This window comes from Etheostoma spectabile, unplaced genomic scaffold, assembly GCF_008692095.1.
Source record: "Etheostoma spectabile isolate EspeVRDwgs_2016 unplaced genomic scaffold, UIUC_Espe_1.0 scaffold00003540, whole genome shotgun sequence".
NCBI classification, from domain to species: domain Eukaryota; kingdom Metazoa; phylum Chordata; class Actinopteri; order Perciformes; family Percidae; genus Etheostoma; species Etheostoma spectabile.
In genome coordinates, this window is record NW_022603041.1 from 56,070 (window position 1) to 70,668 (window position 14,599).

Genomic DNA, 14,599 nt, shown 5'->3' on the forward strand with positions numbered 1-14,599 from the left:
AACACAAGAATAAAAGTTACAGTGCAGTATACAAAATCAAACATTAAAGAAATTAACAACCATTTAAAGAAAGGCAACATCAAAAAGAAAGGTCTTCAGCCTTCAGCGTTCTGAATCAGCTGCAGCTGTCTGATTGATTTTTTAGAGAGAGCTGTAAAGACACCGTTACAGTAGTCAAGTCTACTGAAGATGAAAGCATGGACCAGTTTTTTCAAATCCTGCTGACACATAAGTCCTTTTACCCTTGATATATTCTTAAGGTGATAATACTATAGCGCAGACTTTTAATCGTTCCTCTTTTGCTCAAAAAACAACCACCTCAGTTTTTCCTTCATTTAATTTCAGAAAGTTCTGGCACATCCAGTTGTTAATTTGTTCGATGCACTCAGTCAGTTTATGTATTGGACTATAGTCCCCCGGCGATAGGTTTATGCAAATTTGTGTGTTGTCCGTATAACTATGGTAACTTATTTTGTTGTTTTCCATAATCTGAGCCAGTGGAAGCATGTTAAGAACTAGTATTAATGCAAAGAAAGGACTGGAGCATTTGGAACTCTGGAACTCTGTCTGGCTTATTTATGTAGCATGGAAGCTACCGTTAGCTAACTAGCCCATAGTTACAATCACAATCGGACTGAAAATTGTTCTATGTCCTATAATGTTACAGACCGACGCGATACCAAACGCAAAAGGGTCTTAAGTACACAGTATATGTATTTAGAAATATGTAAAATTAATTTTTTTATTTTTTTAACCCAGCCACGCAGTAAGGCAAGAGCCTCACAGGAGCAGGCAAAGAGCAGCATGCGGCTCACGAGTCACAGGTTCGCCAGCCCTGCACTATACGATCACGGCCACTTGGTAGCAGTAGGGCCTTGTTGTTGTGAAAGCATAGTGGGAACTCTGAAATATCAACTGTTTACAGTATGAGCTAGCCAGGATTCAAACTAATCTAACTAATCAGACGCGTTATCCATTGCACCACTAGCCTTACGTTCAGCATTAGCAATAGCTACGTTCTCACACCCTTGTATGCAAACAGGGTTGATCTTTGTTGGCAAGTGTATAGAAGGCCAGTTAACCGTTTGTTACAGTCCAAAATTTGGGGACTCTTGCAGGACTTTTAGGCTAAGCTGTCTAGTTTCTATCAATGTAAAGTAAAGCAGAAGATGTAGTAATTCAAAGAAACAACAGAAAAGTAGCTTCTCACAGGTGCCGTGACCCAGATTCCTACCGAGGTTGCTGCAGCCACCGCAACGCAGAGTACCAATCACTGTAAGATCGCGACCATGTGGTATAAAAATCACCGCGTTGTTGTGATAGCATAGTCGGAAATCAGATCCAAAATTATGCTGCTATTTTCTAGGTTCCACTAATTGATGAGTAACAACTGACAATTCCAGGGATAGTTTATCTAGTACTGCTGATTCTAAAAAAAACAACAGAGGAAGCTTGATGATAGCTGTACTTCAGTTAAATTGAAGGATTTAGAGCTGTTTTAGTACATGTTGAAAAGATATTTACGCATCATTTGGCTTTTTACTGTGTATTCAATTTACTGTGATAGACAGGTTGTAGAGGAGTAAACTTGGAAATGAGGATCAAGTAATTTAATAGCTAAAGAACAGAACAAACTATCCAGGAGTCAACCCTAACATCTTCTGATCTGTAGTCAGACGCATTACCCATTGCCCCACTAGCCCTACGTTCAATGTCAATGTCAATGTCAATTTTATTTCTATAGCACATTTAAAAACAACAACAGTTGACCAAAGTGCTGAGCAGGGTTGATGGCAAATACATTATTAACAAGTGTAAAAATCACTCCCGCCAAAATACATCACAGGGAGACAAACAACAACACTTAAAAACATCAGATTCCAGGTTTAGAGAGCATTGGGAGTACCTGGCTTCTCACACCATTCTATGCAAACAGTGTTGATCCTTGTTGGCAAGTGTACAGAAAGCCAGTCAAATCTTTGTTGTAGTCCAAAATGTGGGGCCTCCTGCAAGACCTTTATCATAAGCTGTCCAGTTTCTATCAATGTAAAATGAAGCAGAGGATGGAACAATTTGGAGACACAACAGAGAACTAGCTTTACAGAGCTGCCGTGACCCAGATTCGAACCGGGGTTGCTGCGGCCACAACGCAGAGTACTAACCACTATACGATCATTGCCACTTGGTAGCAGTAGGGCCTTTTTGTTGTGAAAACATAGTGGGAACTCTGAATATCACCTCTACTGATATTTTCCCGCTTTCCCTGATTGTTGACTAACAAATGAAAATGTCATGGATAGTTTATCTAGCACTTCTTTTTCAAGGAAAGATGATTAGCAAGCATAAGCAGAAAAACCACAGCAAGAGCTTGATTACTGCTGTTGTTGACTGCCACTTAGAGGCTTAGATGACTTTACACACATGTTGAAACAATAATTACTCATCATTTGGCTCTTTCTACATGTACAATTTCTCTGTAGAGTTTGTACTGGGGGGTAAAGTTGGAAATGACGAACAAGGGATTTAGTCGCTAAAGACAGTACGAGCTAGCCAGGAGTCAAACCCAGAATCTTCTGATCAGTAGTCAGACACCTTATCAATTGCACCAAAGCTGGGGAACAACAATCGCAGAGGGGGGGGGAGGAAAAAGGGGAATAGTGAGGTAAGAAGGAAAAAGAGGAAAAGGAAGAGGAAAAAGGAGGAAAAAAAAGAGTATTTTTTTTTTATTGAATGAGTATTTCACATTAAACACCTATGATTGGGTGGTCATTATAGCCAGGGCAGAGTACAGAGTTTAACAGCAGAGTCAGCAAGGAGTCTACCAAGTTTCCTCTAATGACTTTTGGTATTTTACCAAGCAATGTCATAAGGAATGACCTCATCTGAACTATAAGTCATCACATTGGTTGCCTTCCAGCAATGTAACATTTGCAAATGGTAGTGGTGGGATTTGAACCCACGCCTCCACAGACACTGGAGCCTAAATCCAGCGCCTTAAACCACTCGGCCACACTACCTGCATGAAACTGTTATCAGCATTGTGAGATGCACATGGACCGTAACTAACAGTATGCTTGTTAATGTTATTGGAACAAAACTTTTGCAAGACAAAAGCCAATACTTTATTAAAAAATGCCAGTAAAAAATGTTATCACTCATTGTCATTTTTCTCTGGCTATGTTGATTATTAGAATATTGTAACCAGCATTAAGTGAGTAGGTTTAGGTCTGTGTGAATATGGGCCGAGCATTTACCTGGGCTGAATTTGTGAACATCTTCTTTTGCATATTCACTGTAAAGAGCTATTACCCCTCCAACTGCCAACTATTGTTCTAGAGCAGAGGTCACTAATAGGCGGACCGCGGTCCGGATCCGGACCCAGCCGCCGAACTGTCCGGACCCGGATCAAAATCCATACATTATTGAGAATTATTGACTTTTGACGGAGCGCTTCTATTTTAACCTGCGTAGCCTTTCTGGTAATTATGGTACTGGTTCAGCACTAGTATGCGTTGTAAAGCATGTCATGTGACGCTATTAAGCCAATCAAATCTGTGCATATCGATAACCGCTGCAACTCGAGCGAGAGTGAGATATACACACAGGGAGAGACAAAACGAAAAAGAGACATGTATTACATGGCGTGCTCTAAAAAAAGAAAGTGGACAGCGAAAACAGAGCTTTCAATCAAGAATGGACAGATTCTTACATGTTCATTCTTCCCACGGGCAGTTCAAAACCGGTATGTCTCATATGTTCAGAGACTGTTGCAATTATTAAAAGCAGCAATGTGAAGCGCCACTATATGAGACAAAGCACAAATCTTTTGACCAATATACCCACTGACATCCGGACTGAGGGCACAGAAAATAAACGATCTAAAAGCCCAATTAGATCGATCCAGCAGAATCCTAACACATTCATTCACTGCTCAACAACGTGCAAATGAATGTTCCCTTAAAGTTGCCTGGATTTGGATAAGGTTTTAATAAATTAAATTATTAAAATAAATTTGGGAAGTGGGATATAAAAGGGAAAGAAAGAGAAAAAGACGTGTTAAAGCTGTTGAGATTATAAATTTGTTCAAACTTAAGATGTAAAAGGGAGTTAACTAAAGAGTAAAAGGGAAACTCAAGCTATACTTTTTATTATATTTTTATAAAATTCAGCACTTTATTTTGAGATGTATTTATAATTTATTTTAAATGCAGCCTTTTTTTATTAAGATTTTTTTTAAATGTATTATTAGAGTACTTATTATTTATGATCCCTACAGTTCAATATATAAACTGAAGATAAATATTGTTAAAATATTATTGAATTGTACTTTTATTTTGAGTAGTTTGTTGACTAGGATACTTACATATTTTCATACAACTATTAGGCTGTGGTACTGAATCATAACGCAAGTTAGTCATTGTGATGTTGTGGACCTTTGCTTTTTGAAATCTTCTCCATCTGGACCTCTTGGAATTTTAATTGAATACCCCTGTTCTAGAGACAATAGGATATACAGTTTTAGATTGCAAGGTAACTGTCCAAGACTTCTAAAATTATTCTTTAAAAATATGTTCATTTACCATTCAAAAACAAAAGTACAATCATGAAACACATACTACTTAGACAGAATGAACCTGTTCAGGTGTCAATGAAAAAATTCAAGAGACGTGGACCCTCTGGCACAGCGATACTTAATCAGGACAACACCTTGATGAACACTTGATAGTGCCCGTCTCTGTATAAAGCTGCACACCAGGCAGGTCCTGGATGCACTTGACGTGGTGTTGCTGCACACGCCAGATGTGCTCCATGCGCACCTGGTCCAGCAGTGGCACCCCCTTAAGGGTCCCTCCCGTTTGCCCCTTCCAGTTCCTACAGATGGTGGCCTCCTCACCGCATGTCCCCCTGAGACCGTACTGGCTCAGCTCCTTCTTACTGATCTTTGCATCCACCACACGATCAGTCATGGCTGGCACACCCTCCTGCCTGACCTGCTCTGTCTTTGCCTGCCGCAACAGAGAGAGGTCTCCTGCATCAAATATGCAGGCAGAGAGACAGCTCATGAAGGTGGGGTAGAGGGAATGAGCGTCAGTGGTACCCCTGACAGCCAGCCTTCGCATGAAGTGCCAGATGTCCAGCGTATGTGGAGGTCTGGCCACTCCCCAAACCTTGTCTGCAGCTTGCTGGACCCTCACTGATGCAGCAGCCACAGTCCACATACAGCAGCAGTGGGGTGTAATAGCTGACTGATGATGTATCAGTCATTTTTCTGGTGGTTTCTCGGTCACAGCAACAAGCTTGATCATTGACACACAGTTACACGCCTTATGTATTTGCTTGTATTACATCAAGTGACCTGCATACCAATGACCGCAAAGATAAATATTTACATGGTTTGCAGAACTGTGCCTTCTAATAGAGGTAAGGCCACTTGGGTTGTTGCTGGGCTGCTTCATAGTCATCTGCAGAAGGATACATCCCAGAGTTGGCTCACTCCGGGTTATTTAAGCAACAAACATCCCTGGGTGGACTTGAACCACCATCCTTTTGGTTATCAGCCGACTGCGCTGACCTATTGCGCCACAGAGACTACGCCTGTCTGATGTTTTATGAGCGGGAGCTCGATCTTTAAGCTACAAGCATTTGCTTTATGGCTTTTTAAATTTGAGCTGCACATGTATGCTTATCGGGCTATTTTCCTGTTACTTAGAAATTGGGGAAGATGGACGTGTATTGTAATTTTCTTACATGTCAATTGGATTCTGACTTTGAGTTAAAAATATTTAGCATCCAAGAAAATTTCGGAACTGATGATGTATCAGTCATTTTGCTGGTGGTTTCTTGGTCACAGCAACACGCTTGATCATTGACATACAGTTGCACGCCACGTATCACAAAACTGTTGAGTGGGGCCATATGTATTTGCTTGTATTACATCAAGTGACCTGCATACCAATGACCGTAAAGATTAATATGCTGTCAGCGAATGCCACCTATATGCGACAGGCCCCGCGGTGACAGGCGGAGATACTGTCCATTATACTAACGAGGAATGCCCAAGCTTCATATTTGGCACATCAAGAAATAGGTGGCGCTATTCCAACATTTAGGCCACAGTCAATGCATGTAGAATTATTTAGGTTTACTACATATTTGCTGTCATTCAAATCCATGACAAATCATCTGTGACTGAATCTAGTTTAAAATCTCTATTTTGTAGCATTTTGAACATTTGCAATAAAATAAAAAATGTGCATTTTCCTACAAATATGCAAAATAAATGCAGCTCATCAGTTTCCGTAGTGTAGTGGTTATCACGTTAGCCTAACACGCAAAAGGTCCCCTGTTCTTACTGTGTCAAGCAGCTCCTATTTAAGTGATGCCTTGATTGTGAACAGGTGTGGCAATAATCAGGCCTGGGTGTGGCTAGAGAAATTTAACTCAGGTGTGGACAACCACAGTTATAGTATGTTTTAACAAGGGGGCAATCACTTTTTCACACAGGGCCATGATGGTTTGGATTTTTTTTCACCTTTAATAATAAACACCTTCATTTACAAATTGCATTTTGTGTTTACTTGTGTTGTCCTTGACTATTGTTTAAATTGGTTTGATGTTCCGAAACACTTAAGTGTGACAAACATGCAAAGGAACAGGAAATGAGGAAGGGGGCAAACAATTTTTCACACCACTGTATGCTTATCAGGCTATTTTCCTGTTACTCAGAAATTGGAGAAGCTGCCTCTATGGTCTTCTGCAGAAGGATAAATCCCAGAGTTGGATCACTCCAGGGAGCTCGATCTTAAAGCCACAAGCATTTGCTTTATGTGAGCTTTGCTTACTGTGAGAAACTGTCACAAACGCAGATGCAAGGTGATGCAGCGGCGTCTAGAAGCTGAGGAGACAGGCTTAATTGCGGGTGGTGGAACATGTCTGTGTCTGTGGATCCTCATGGAGGCAGCTTGATTGATTGTTATGTTCCCTTATTTGTGCGATATAACGAGATCTAATGTTTTATCAACCGGGTTGGGAGAGTAACCTTTCTGGTTACTTCTTGACGAATAAAGCAAGTAACGTCACTCAAAGAAAGTTACTGGCTGGGAACCAAAGCCATATCAACTGCAACACATCTGTGCATGGAGAATGAAATAATGCTCAGAGATGCATCAGTGGCTCCAGTAACTATTTGATATATAGTATTGTCCATGAAGGCACATCTGCCATAATGAGAGTGTCACCACAATTAAAGAGTGCCTCTTGTTGTTGGCAGGATTCGAACTTGCGAGGGGAGACCCCAATGAATTTCAAGTCCATCGCCTTAACCACTCGGCCACGACAACCTGAAAAGCAGTATAATACTGATTTGCACTAATATTTACACTGACTCACGAAAAAAACACGAGTAAAATTAAAAAACACTGCATAAACTTTGCTACCGTGTGTTTATTTAAATATGGGTACATTTAAGTGTATACTTTACTGCAAATTAAACTGAGATGTCAGGGTTTCAATCTCCACCTCTGAAAGTGCTGCTTCTTAGCCGGATTACGTCTGGCCATGTCGAAAATAGTAGGGGCGAGGACTCAAAACCGAGAATATATTGGGGCGTGATATTTTAATTGTTGTGATTTTTGTGTGCCTTTAATATCACACATGTTGATATAATGAAAGAAACTACCTAGCAAACTCTTGTAAGATTTTTGAAGATTTCATGGTGTAATGGTTAGCACTCTGGACTTTGAATCCAGCGATCTGAGTTCAAATCTCAGTGGGAACTGTTTTTAAGCCACAGCACCGGTTAAAAAATCAACCTTTCAACTTTCCACATCTAGTTTAAAGTGAGCTTACAGTGTAATGTCCTTGAACATTTAGACTGTAAACAGTACATTGGTGGGGGCATGTTGAGGAGTCACCTGGTTGTTAATGTAACTTGAAGGAGCTCCACATTTGACAGTATTGACTGGAAGTGATAGGCTTTGAGTTGCATGGGGGATCACACTTTGCATTCAGTCTTGTAATCACCATAAAAATTAGGTATCACTGAAATTTTAACTTGTGTTGCTGTAGTGAGAGTATACAGTGCTCATCCTGAATGGGCCAGTATAGTGCATCAGAACTGCTTGTTGAATGGTCTATAGCTTTGGAACCCCCTTTCCCACAGCTTTCAATTGTCAGATATGGGTGCGGGAGTATTTCCCACTGGCAGGTATATCTGTGGACTCAGTTTGGAAATTTTGAAGATAATTGCACAATGTTGACCAATTGTCAGTCTATTACCCCTCTGGCAGGGACATTTCTGGATTCAGGTGGACATTGTGGACAGAGACATTGTGGATCTTGATTCCCACCATAGGATTTAGCCTGTATTGCACATTCCCTTCACATCCCGCGCAATGTATTGCCATTGTCAAGCACATTGCCACCCTGGTGACTTTCTTCCATGTCTCCATGAACACCCATATATTTGGGGCTGACAGTTGAGAAACCTTCCCTTGTTAACTATGACATGGATGACTGAGAACCTACTATATCATGACATGTTTAATTTACTCTATTATAATTTTTGAGACAGGTCCTACTGGATGTCTGTTGTATCAGTCAGGATGGCCGAGTGGTCCAAGGCGCTGTGTTCAGGTCGCAGTCTCCAATGGAGGCGTAGGTTCAAATCCCACTTCTGACATTGAATGTTTTTAATCTGGAACAAATGTCTGAGACATAATATTGGAATAAAGAACTTAGCAATTCTTTGTATTTAAGAGAGCATGATGTGAGCAAGGAACTTAATGGCAAGTACAGAGATTTGTGAGCATCTTCTTTGTCAACACATGTAAAGTTACCATGTGTTTGTACACAGTAGACATATCTACTGCTGTGTTCACTGTCTGTGGCAAGTCCTTAAAACCTGTTCTTACTTGCCTTTTTCCCTCATCATCTGAATGAACGTCCAGGCTCATTCCAGCCTCTGAAAATCTGTTTTCTGGGTGGGATACTCGTCAATTGATCTGCGAGTTCATGTGATAGTGTTTGCAAAATCTGAAGAAATTCCCTCCAGGGGGTCCTGTGTTATCACATTCACAAGAATGGGATGTGCAAGTGTATATATTATCTCCCTTCGATAGCTCAGTTGGTAGCGCGGAGCACTGTATAAAGCAGAAATCCTTAGGTCGCTGGCTCGAAGGATCACTCTTTCCAGATTTTCCCTTGGGATTATAAAGAATTTTGGATGTAGAGATGGACGGATGACCCAAAAGCATAATATTTCTTGGCGAGACGTAACAAGATAAAAAAAAAAAGAGGTGGGGGAGACAGAGTTACAGTAGATAAATCACTAGTTAGCTATGCATGAGTACCTCATACCTTTTACCAGGTTCAGGTAGTTAATAGTTATGGTCAAATGAAGCTCATTAAGCTTTCTGAACAATGTTCTTCATTTTCTGAACGCATTCACTCACTAGTGTTTATTGTTGGTTGTGCATCTGTGATTGCCCTAGAGGTCTCTCAGTCCAGCACCTCTCCCGCTCATCTTTGTTAGTTTTACACTGTCCAGCATAAATCGCTGACACCATACCTCACACTCATCCATGCACACACATTAACCACTGACTAAACTGACTACCACCATCATTGAATTATCATTTCTTTTGTTATGGTCTATTCTCTCGCATTTCCTTCAACCTTTGCACACGGTCTTTTGTCCTGGCTTTTCCTGAGGTCATGACAAAGCATCTAGGGTCGATCTTAGCCTTTGTGTGAGTACATACTGTAGGTTTCCACCTACATTGTTTTTATTGAGATTAAAGACCAAATTGTTAGTATTTCAGAAATCTTCCTAACCATTGTTGATGCTTTCATAGCTTTGTTGGCACAGTAGCAGCGCGTCAGTCTCATAATCTGAGGGTTGTGAGTTCACTCTCACGTGGGCCAGTTGTGTTAAAAAACAAAAAAAACACACACTGATGGTGAAAAGAAAATGACAGGTGGTTGAACACTGATTCTGTAGTTATTTCTGAGACTGAGACAACAAAAGGCACTCTTTAAGGGTGGTAGCAAACCATTGATTCATCAATGACTCATATACCAAACTGCAGGTGTGCCTTCAATAACATTACTGTGTTATCTCATAACTACTGGAGCCACCCGTCTCCAGCATGTATTTCTTAGCATTTATTTTCAGTCTGTGTTACAAGATTGCAGTAACGTTGTATTGTCCAGCAGAAAGGCAACAGGTTTGTTACTTTTTGACTATGAATTAGGTCATGGCAGTGCAAGCATTTTGCCCAGGTTTGATTTCCAGCCACCGCGTTGCATTTACAGATTTGAAGCCCTATACACATTAACATTACACGTTTTACCCAGGTTTCTTCTTTTATTCAGTGATATTTCAATTTCCTTGCGGGAGTCTTCCCAAAAGGATAATAAAGATAGTCTAAGTCTATCTCAGAAAAAATTAAAAAAAACTGAAAATCTTCAGGAGATGTAGCTCAGTGGTAGAGCTCATGCTTTACATGTATGAGGACCTGGCATCTCCAGCAGTATTATGGTAGAGTCTTTAAAAGAGTGCAAACAATATTACCTCCTGTGGTAATCTGACTGGTAGACAGCACAACAAGCACTTTAAACATACATGTTTCTATTTACAGTATTTATTAACTGTAGTGTAATGTATTATTGTTTTATGCACCAGTTTTAATGGGTGTTCAGCAGGTATGAGCACTGTAGTTTCTAATTTTATGGATGAAATGAACTTTACAAACTATGAAGGTTACTACTCTTCAGCCGGCAGAGACATTTCACTTCAGACACTAGCAGCAACAGATGCTTTTTAAATGTCAACAGACATATTTAGTGCTGATATGAAGCATGGCAATCAGCAGAGGATGGCTTCGATCCATCGACCTCTGGGTTATGGGCCCAGCACGCTCCCCGCTGCGCCACTCTGCTCCGCTGTGTCGTCTCAGGGCTGGTAAAACAACCCGAATATTTGTGGTCAAAGGCAGACAGAACTGTTCATTGGGCCATTAACGACAAAAAGACAAACTTGAAGAATAAAAAAATATTATGCATTGTCATGTTTCCTGTATTGAGTATCATTGTCAAACATAACACCATACCTTTTGACAGCGATAAGTACCCCACTAACACGGAACGTTTAGAGAACTTAGGGAACGTTAGTATTTGGTTCTCTAAGGTTAGTTTGAACCAAACCAAAAACTAACGTTTAGGGAACGTTCCCTCCTGGTTATAACGTTCCCTAAACGTTAAGAGAACCAACCACTGTACGTTCCCCTGCGGTTGCGCCGTACCTTCACACAACGCAAACACCACATAATTTAATGTGGTCACACATCCCTTTATAACAAATGGCAGATGTTCCTTCGTGGACAATATTGTATACTCATAGGTACTGGAGCCCACCGATGCATCTCTGAGCATTTATGTTTGAGTCTCAATAACCAGATGTGTTGCAAGATTTGCAGTGAATGTTATATTGTCCAGCAATGGTGATATAGTTGTGAGCATAGCTGCCTCCAAGCAGTGTGATATGGCTTTGATTCCCATCCAGTACCTTTTTTTGAGTAACCTTACTTGCTTTGTTTGTAAAAAAACCAGAAAGGTTACTTACCCAACCCGGTTTGATAAAAAATTAGATCTTGGTAATACTGCACAAATAAGGGAGCATAACAATCAATCAAGCTGCCTCCATGAGGATCCACAGACATAGACATGTTCCACCCCCGCAATTAAGCCTGTCTCCTCAGCTTCTAGGCGCCGCTGCATCACACTTCCTCTTCAGCTGGAGGCGTGTAATTTGTATTTATTACTTGTAGTGTAGTATATTTTACTGTATTACACTCTAGTTTTTATGTGTGTTACAGGCGGGAATAAAGGTATGAGCACTGTAGTTTCTTTTTTATGGGTGAAATATTCTCAACATGCCATTAAGTTTACTCTTCAGCAGGTGAGGACATTTCACTTCAGACACTTGCAACATCAGTTGCTGTGTTAAACATCAACAGACTGGATATACTACTGAAGATACAAAGCACAGGAAATAGTAGAAGATGGTTTAGATCCATCAACCTCTGGGTTATGGGCCCAGCACGCTTCCGCTGCTAATATTAATAAAAGCTTTTTTGCAATCTCGTCGTCACCCTACATGTAGGTGTACCTATGTTTAAATAAACACACTGTAGCAAAGTTTATGTAGTTTTTTTTTTAATTTTACCTGTGTTTTTTTTTCTGTGAGGGACAGCTCTGTCAGGCTTATTTATGTAGCATGGAAGCTAGCATTGGCCAACTAGCAGCCAGCCTGCTTCTAAACAAATACTTTTTAATTATCTCAACCACTTTTTAACAGTCAAACTGAAACACTGGCGGGAGCTCCAGGTCCTGCAGCTGCAGACGGACATGGATAGCTTCAGACCCGTCACCACTAGTGTTGGTGGATTAGCAAGCTAGCGTTAGAAAACTAACCCCGCTTATAAATAAATACCTTTTAATTATCTCAACACTTTTAACAGTCAAACTCAAACAATGGGGTGAGCTCCAGGTCTTGCAGCCACGGACGGACCACCATCAGTGGGTATAATGCGTGCCTTTTAAATTACTTTTTGTTGTTGTTAGCGGGCTGGTTGGTTAGTTTGCTAACGCTAGCTTGCTATTCCACCAACACTGGCGGTGGGCTCCCGGGGGGTTGCGCCGCTGCTACCGGGTCTGGAGCTTTCCGTGTCCCGCTGGAGATCAGATCACGTCGAGGTCGGCAGCGGAGCTTTCTAGCGATGTTTCCCCGCTGGCCGAGCCCCACTGACGGCGGACCGTCTGCGTCTGCAGGACCTGGAGCTCAGCGCCAGTGTTGCAGTTTAACTGTTAAAAAGTGTTGAGCTAATTAAAAGGTATTTACAGTATTTAGAAGCGGGCTGGATGCTAGTAAGCTTATGCTAGCTTTCATGCTACATAACTAAGCCGGACAGAGTTGTTCTTTAGGCTAACTATATTTGCTTTAGCCTGTTTGGTAGCAACTTTCTGCTTTTTTCTTTGGGCTAAGTGTATTAGCTTGAGCCTGGCTGGTAGCAACTTTCTGCTTTTTTCTTTGGGCTAACTGTATTAGCTTTAGCCTGGCTGGTAGCAGCTTTCTGCTGGTTTCTTTAAGCTAACTATATTAGCTTTAGCTTGTCTGATAGCAGCTTTCTGCGGTGGGAAATGGCCGGGAGACGTTGTGATTATGTTGCATTAATCAGAGGATTTAGTTTGTATTTGTAGAGAACATAAAACACCAACTACTGTAGCGTCACTCACTACCCATCAAATACTATGACATCACTGTGTCAGAGGCAGCTGTTGCCAACGGTAGGCTACTTTTCTACACACGGAGAGCCTCACTTCCCATACCAAACCCCGTCGGACTAACGTCACATCCACACGTTGCCCACATGGCTACCTGTCTTAAAGGGGAACGGTCGGATGGTAATAATCATGTAAGGGAAACGGTGAAAGTTTATTTTTCTATCAAGCAGCGAAAAAGTATTAATGTCAACATCGTAACGTCCTGCAAATGTGACTTTCGCGCATGCGCACATCGCGATGTCAATGCTAAACCACAATTTGTTCAGCCCTAACTGACGTTATGCTTCAGTAAGCTAGTTTACCACTTTTATCTTGGGTAATGCCACATGTAAGTAATCTTAGTTTATTTAGATACCCAACATAGGTTATCCTAACGTACACTGTATAACAATACATTACGTGTTTCTTTATTTCATCTTACATTTTTGCTAGCCTGTTGGGTATTTATTGTTTTTACAATTATCTTTTTTTAATATCTGTGACTCATTCCTATCTAAGTAACTGGTCATTGTGTTTTCTCCCAGTTTCATCCTTTGTTACTCAAATAAACGTGTTACAAGGATCCCGGTCGCCAGTGCTTGATGGTGGAAGGTGTTTAGCTGCTGGTCAGATTGCACAGCGTTACGTACTGAAGGACAAGACGTATTTCATGGTAAGTATTTCCAGGTGATCTCTGCACCTCTAATCTCTGCACCTCTGTTATTCTAATATTACCATGTATAAATTGAAACAGGCAGTTTTGCATTTTCCACCACTGATTCATGGTTTTTATTTCAGAAACTACCGAAGCATTTCAAGTAATCACTATACCTCTCTTTTTTTGTATTATTACCATGTAATTAAATCGAAACAGGCAGTTTGCTTTTGCACCACTGCCTTCTAAGCTCTACCATGCGCCATTTCTTGCCTAAAACATATCCCCAACAATTGTTAAATTAAATTTTGATAGATGTAACTCCCTGATGGTCTAATGGCTAGGATTTAGCGCCCTCACCGCCGCAGGCGGGGTTCAATTCCCGGTCAGGGATGGTCAGGACTTGACAGACACAGATTTAAAAGAGCAAGTTTTTGGTTGATTTGTCAAATTCTTCCTCATTAGTTTAACGTTTTAAAGAGTACCATTTCCTTTAAATCATACCCCGACAGAGGATGTATCCTTTTGTCATCATTGATGGGTCATAAACCTTCATCTGCCTCCATCTCAATAACAATTCTTTTCAGTTTTTCAAGCAGTAACTAACCCCTACCAACATTT

General features: G+C 40.9%; 3 non-coding genes across 3 annotated transcripts; 1 reads left to right on the forward strand and 2 right to left on the reverse strand.

Moving 5' to 3' along the window:
* Window positions 1-2,935: 2,935 nt before the first annotated feature.
* Window positions 2,936-3,017, reverse strand: trnal-uag (transfer RNA leucine (anticodon UAG)). The gene has a single exon. It is a non-coding gene; the product is annotated as a tRNA-Leu (tRNA).
* A 4,241-nt stretch (window positions 3,018-7,258) lies between these two features.
* Window positions 7,259-7,340, reverse strand: trnas-uga (transfer RNA serine (anticodon UGA)). The gene has a single exon. It is a non-coding gene; the product is annotated as a tRNA-Ser (tRNA).
* A 365-nt stretch (window positions 7,341-7,705) lies between these two features.
* trnaq-uug (transfer RNA glutamine (anticodon UUG)) lies at window positions 7,706-7,777 on the forward strand. The gene has a single exon. It is a non-coding gene; the product is annotated as a tRNA-Gln (tRNA).
* Window positions 7,778-14,599: the final 6,822 nt, after the last annotated feature.